Source organism: Dipteris shenzhenensis, chromosome 12, assembly GCF_047967505.1.
Source record: "Dipteris shenzhenensis isolate YYH24624 ecotype China chromosome 12, Dip_SZ_1.0, whole genome shotgun sequence".
Lineage (NCBI taxonomy): Eukaryota > Viridiplantae > Streptophyta > Polypodiopsida > Gleicheniales > Dipteridaceae > Dipteris > Dipteris shenzhenensis.
In genome coordinates this window covers 23966329-23972328 of record NC_141607.1, presented here as the reverse complement: position 1 = coordinate 23972328, position 6000 = coordinate 23966329, and positions in this window count along the sequence as shown.

Genomic DNA, 6000 nt, shown 5'->3' with positions numbered 1-6000 from the left:
TCAGTTACACACCTGCCTACTCAATCTCTGCTCTCAGTGATGGTTCTTAGTGTTGTCTTAGGTGCTTGGACCTTCTTTATCCTCCTTCATCCAGCTTACATTTGTCCCCTTATGCTTGTCATCGTTGTCTTTTTTCTGGCTATGGAACTCCAGTTCTCTAGCCACTTCCTACCCACAAGGCATTGCGTAGGTTGTTACTTTTGTCTCCTCCCTCCGAGAGAGATTAGTTGGCTCTTATAGTGTACGATGTGTATCTCTGAGTGCTATTGGCCCTTTTCTCTATTGGCTTTGGCAACTCTTCTCCACCTTTGACTTTTGTCTAGCTCAGATTCAACTCTTTTGCTTACTTGATAGTTATGCCACATAGTCTTCGCTTCTTGCTTAGAGGGTACTGCATGGCTCCTGACCATCTCTCGACTTGCTTTTCCCTTGCCTTAAGCTATGTCTTTACATGGTGGCACTACATTAAGCTTTGTCCTTCCCTTTCGCACTTCGTCCTTCCCGTCAAGTAGTAGGCCAAGCTAATGCCCTTCATTGGTGCTAGCTTTACTCTTGGCTTCTCTAGATAGAGAGCTCTACTCCGTCCTCTTCTATAGCTTCTTACGCTTGGTCGTCTTGTTGGCTTCTTTGACAGCCTTGCTTACTATAAGCAAAGAGCTTGGTGCACTTACCTTGGAAATCACTTACTATGAAGCTTTCTCCCTCCCTTCTAACTCTCTGGCCCTCTACCTCTTAGTTCACTTGGTTGGCTGGCTGCAGCTTCGTAACTCTATAGCTTTTGTTCTCACAAGCTTTGGAATGATCTTTCGTAGCATTTACTTGATTCAAATCCAACAACTGAGAACCGAGATCGCTTTACTTCTTGAAGCTTGAGTGGAAACCTTCAAAAAGAGAAACGGGCTCTCTCACTTTTTGTTTACTAAGATAGACTTCTGCATGTTATTGCCACATGTATTTATTAGTATTATTTTTACATGTAATTTTTTGGCTTATGTTTCATGTTCCCTTGATGTGTTTAGGGGTATGTTTGGTGCTTTGTTTACTATCTCCTTTTATGATATATATATATATATATATATATAACTATTTCCTTTAGACACATATATATATTTATATATACTTTTACTATTTCTTTGAGTGGATTGTTTTGTTGTAGATCTACAAATTTATGTATTTAGTTTTTAAATTTTCTTTTTCTTTTTTTCAAAGGCATTGCATTCCATTGAATTGTTTCATTATAATTTTCTAAGGTCATGTTGTGTGGCCTTGTTGGGTACATTTTTTAAGTTTCTATTGTAGTTTTACTTAGTTCCATTGTGTAATAGTTTAAAGAAAAAGATCTTTCTATTGTGCAATAGTGTCTGGGGAGAAGAGCAAGGTCTAGTGGATATGGCACCCTCTGCCTGTGCATGACTCTAAATCTTGCCCTCTCATTTATTCTTTTTGCTTTGGCCTCTTCATATCTCTCCACACATCTTTGCATCTTGGGACTATTGAGGAGAAAAATCTTATTGAATTTCTCTCTTTGCTCTTCACTCATCTTTCTTTCAACCCCTTTACCTTGGGAAACCTCTGCAATGAAACAATCATTGTCCTTGAGAGAAAGGGCTTCTCAAGCAAGCACATAGTTTCAATGGAGTCCACCTTAGCCCTCTCAATGCTCGTCTCTTTCTGTGAGATCCACCTATTCCACATGCACTTGTAAGATTCAATATTTTATACCCATCATTTAAAATTGTATGAAATATAATGAAGGTGATATGATAGTAAGCATACCTGACAATGTCATTGATCTTGTAGATAGTGGTTCTAACATCTTCTGATAAGCATCCTCTCACTATAATTGGGAGGATAAACTATCCAAGCAACAAAGGAGTTATAACAATGTGTCATAATCATATAGTTAATTACACAAAAGCATCAAAATCTTAGTTCTACTCTTCTTTCAAGCTAACATGTAGAATACCTATAAGACCTTGTGCCAATCATGGGACTTGAGGCCACTAAGCTTATGTGTCCTTTGTAAACGCTCCCCTCAGGCAATGCATGTGTCCCGTGGGTGTCCAAAAATATGCAATATCCACCTTAACCCTTGCCTCATTTACCTTGGAAAGGATCCGTGGTGCCTTTGGGAGAACAATTCTAGGAAAACACTCTTGGGTTCTTGAACCACCCTCTTGAGTTGTAAAACCACACTCTTGAGTTCTACGCACATGCTCTTGGGGCGACAAGTGAGGCTACCCATCTTGTGTAAGTCTTCTCGGACTCTTCTTGTGTCTTTGTCACCAACCAAGTGTGTCCAAATAGAAGCCCCCACATTCTTGAAAATATGCATGGGATCCAAGAGGTGATTGATTTGTAACTTGCCCCAATATGGAAGCTCATGAAAGATAGACATCCGCCGGTCCATACTAAGAGGAGGCTCTTTACCATTCGTTCTCCAATCCTGAATCTAGTCACTTGCCTTCCTATGGACCAGTGGTGGATCAAGTTGACCTTCACATGTAGGATGATCAAGTGGAAGATATTGAGCATGTCCTTCATAAACCATCTTCCTCATATGTTTGGAGTGCCATGCATTCAAACTAGGGCCACAAATAGGACAAGCATGGTACCCTTGTGTTTTAAGTCCTACATATATGCATGGATACATAGGTCATTAGACATGCATAGATCATACCACAATAGAATCATAAAGGTATCAATAGGCATGCACAAGCATGTACCTGTGCACTCCCCAAATCTTGGATAGTCATGCATGGTGCACATGTCTACGGCTTGCCTCAAGGCTCTAGAAATATCAAAGGCATGTATGCCCCTCCATAGGTTCTGCAGCTCCTTGATCAAGGGTGCCATGTACATGTCCATATATTTGGCCTTATACTTCCCGGCACAAGTAGGGCAAGCATGAGGTGTCCCTTCTTTATTGTTAGACATGGCAGAATATTGTGGTTCACCAAGACTATGGTCCATGTCGACCAAGATGTGGAGTGTAACTCAAAAGGGTTCACGCCATCCATTGCGAGCCCAAGATGTAAATTACGTGGCTCCCTCACAAATGTTGTCTATGTGCTTCCAAGCATCACAATTTGTTGGGATCCTCAAAGTGTCATCGATGGATTGGTGTATAGCATGACACATCATCAGTTGCACAATGGACTTGCATCTGAACATGTGCTATATTCTGTGGATGATGGGAAAATGTCTCAGGACCTGCACTGGGATCATCTCCCCAAGCAAGTCTTGTCCGTAGCATTGTGCTCCACAATATGTGCAAGTAACCAAATCGCCACACTTGTGACAAAATAAAATACAATCATTAGGGCAAGTGTGGATGGTTTCATAATCCATCCCAACCATCGTCAATATCTTTTTTGCTTCGTCTGTGGGATTGGGCATGGTATTTGGGACAGGCAACATCTTTTAGAGCAACCTATTACAATTTGCATATCCAAGAAACCTTGTGAATGAGATACTACTTAATTAAAACAATTAGGAACAAGATACTAAATCAAGGCTCCAAACCTCATCAAGGCTGAGACACTTGTGTTTGACCATCCATACTTTTCTTGCAAATTCAAGATTGAGAGGTAAGCTCATAGTTTTTACATCCTCGCACTATCATACAATAGTGTTGATGCCAAATCTCACATCATGGTCTCATGCTCAGACATCTCACCCCCGTCTCTGATACAACATAATCTTATCATAGAGAATGACAAATATCCAAGAGGGGTTACAACAAATATCCAAGAGAGGGCTCCCTCTCATTCTTCATCGTTTGGTCTTCTATGAGTGCTACCTTCTCGTTTGTCATCTCTTTTCTTCTTCTTATCCTTCACCTCTTTTTTATTCTGTTCCTTACTCCACGCAGCTTCCTTAGGCGTGTGGCCTTCCTCTTGGATTTAGCTCAGCGTCTCCTCAATAGAATCCTCCAGGATTTCATGATTGGTCTTGTCTTGGTCAGAATGATCCTTGCCCTCAGTGTGTGTAGAGGGACACAAATGTGCCTAGGGAGTGATGGTACATCTACCTCCCCATCCTTTATATCATAATTTTGAGGGTACATCTCCTCCAAGTATTCTATTAGAGCTTTTTTGCTAGGGGCCATTGGGAGTAGCAGAGAGAGAGAGTGATGAGAAAGGAATGACAAGAAGGAAGCGATGAGGAGTAGCAAAGTGGAAGGAATGGAAGGAGGGGAACAACGAGAAGGGAGTGGTGTGAGAAGGGATATAGAAGGGGAGTGGTGTGAGACAAAGAAGAGAGGAGGGGAGACTTTCAAGATTGAGGGAGGATGAAGCGGAGAAGGGAAAAGCAAAGAATTAAATGTGCAGAAGCTAAGGAGGATAAAGGGGATAGGGTGATAGGGGATGTGATTGGCACCGATTGTGGAATAAATGAGAGTGGATGCAATAACATTTTCTAGAATTATCTTTTCAGAATATATTGGCTTATGCGATATATACAATTTTTTGAATAGACGTGAATGTGAATGTAGCTTGTTTGTACCCTGAATTCTTTTATAGATCTTGAATGAGTGCCCTCGTATGATTTGTAATGTGTTTTATATGCTTGTATTTGGTTCATTTTTTCAAATATATTAAAAATGGAACACCCTCCTCCTCGATACTCTTCTATAAACCGCCACCCAGTTCCCCATGTTGCTATCATTTGGGACATTGATACTTTGCTATCACATGTAGCAAAAAAAATTGTGCATGATGTAGATTGAATAAAGTTTAACACTCGTTTAACATCGAAGTGCATGCACGTGGGTGGGCTCCATACCACCAATTGCACATGGAGTAGCATTTTCTGTGGGAGGCAAGAAACAACCTATAGGATCTCCATAAGCTTTGAGAGACTGCTTCAAACCACTCATTAAGAAGGAGGAGACTATCAAGGACATAATGGTTTGTGTAGAAATCTTCTTAGACTATGAGTACATAGTCCAAGAAGAGTATAATTATATATCACAAGATGTGAAAGATGAGGTCCTGAGTGACCCATCTAGCCATGAGGAGGAAAGTACCTCGGATAGTAATGCAAAGCAGTAGACCTCCTTCTCTCTTTTGGAATTTTTGGAGCATGTCTCTTTTGGAGACAAATTTTGTTTAAGAATAATATTTTTGTGAGAATTTTTCTATATGAAAACTCTTTTGGAGATAAATTTTGCACTTGAACACTCTTATGGACCCATATTTGGTATATAAATACTCTTTTGGATACATATGGTAATGTAACTTATGGAGATATATATAATATACAATGAGGTCTTAAGTAAATTGTCTTTTCATAGTTTTAGTAAATTGAACTTGATTTTTAAGTAGTAAATTGTCTTTTAAGTAAAGTGTAATTATTTATTGCTTTTTTTGCTTCTTACCTGCTCTTTAGTTTGTGTTTGTTTTCTTGTTTGTGTTTATGTTTGTCCAAGCCCCCCAAATTAGACATGTCAGCATGTCGCCTAGAGAGCACATATCCTGTGTTCATGGGGCCCCTCGTAGGAGGAGACATCATGGGCTATACTCTCCAGAGGACTTCTATTCCACTCAGCTGACTCCTTAGGAGCCTACCCCTACAACTACCCCTGGGTAGACTCCCCACAGGTTAACTCCTTAGGGGCCTACCCTTGCAACTACCCCTTGGGGAACTCCTTTGCTAGCAACCCATGGCTTCGTCAGGAGTCTCGATGAGTTTGTCGCATCCATGAGCGACGTGGAGCTAGTGAGAGTCTTCGCTGTATTGTCCCAGAGGACCTTGGCTATTCCCTCTCCTACACCCCTTGGGGGTATATTAGGGACATTGATGGCTTTACCTACTCGACAGTCGTCCTGTGTAGCCCCTTCCAAGGGAGCATCACCCATCGTAGGTCCAAAAAGAGTAGTAAGGGTAGAGGCTGTTGTGGTGGCACAAGGGATGTAGATGAGTTTGCACACTCACATTCCTACAAGTCTCCCCTTCCTCATGAGATGCGGTACCAGTCAAGTCCCTTTCCCTCTC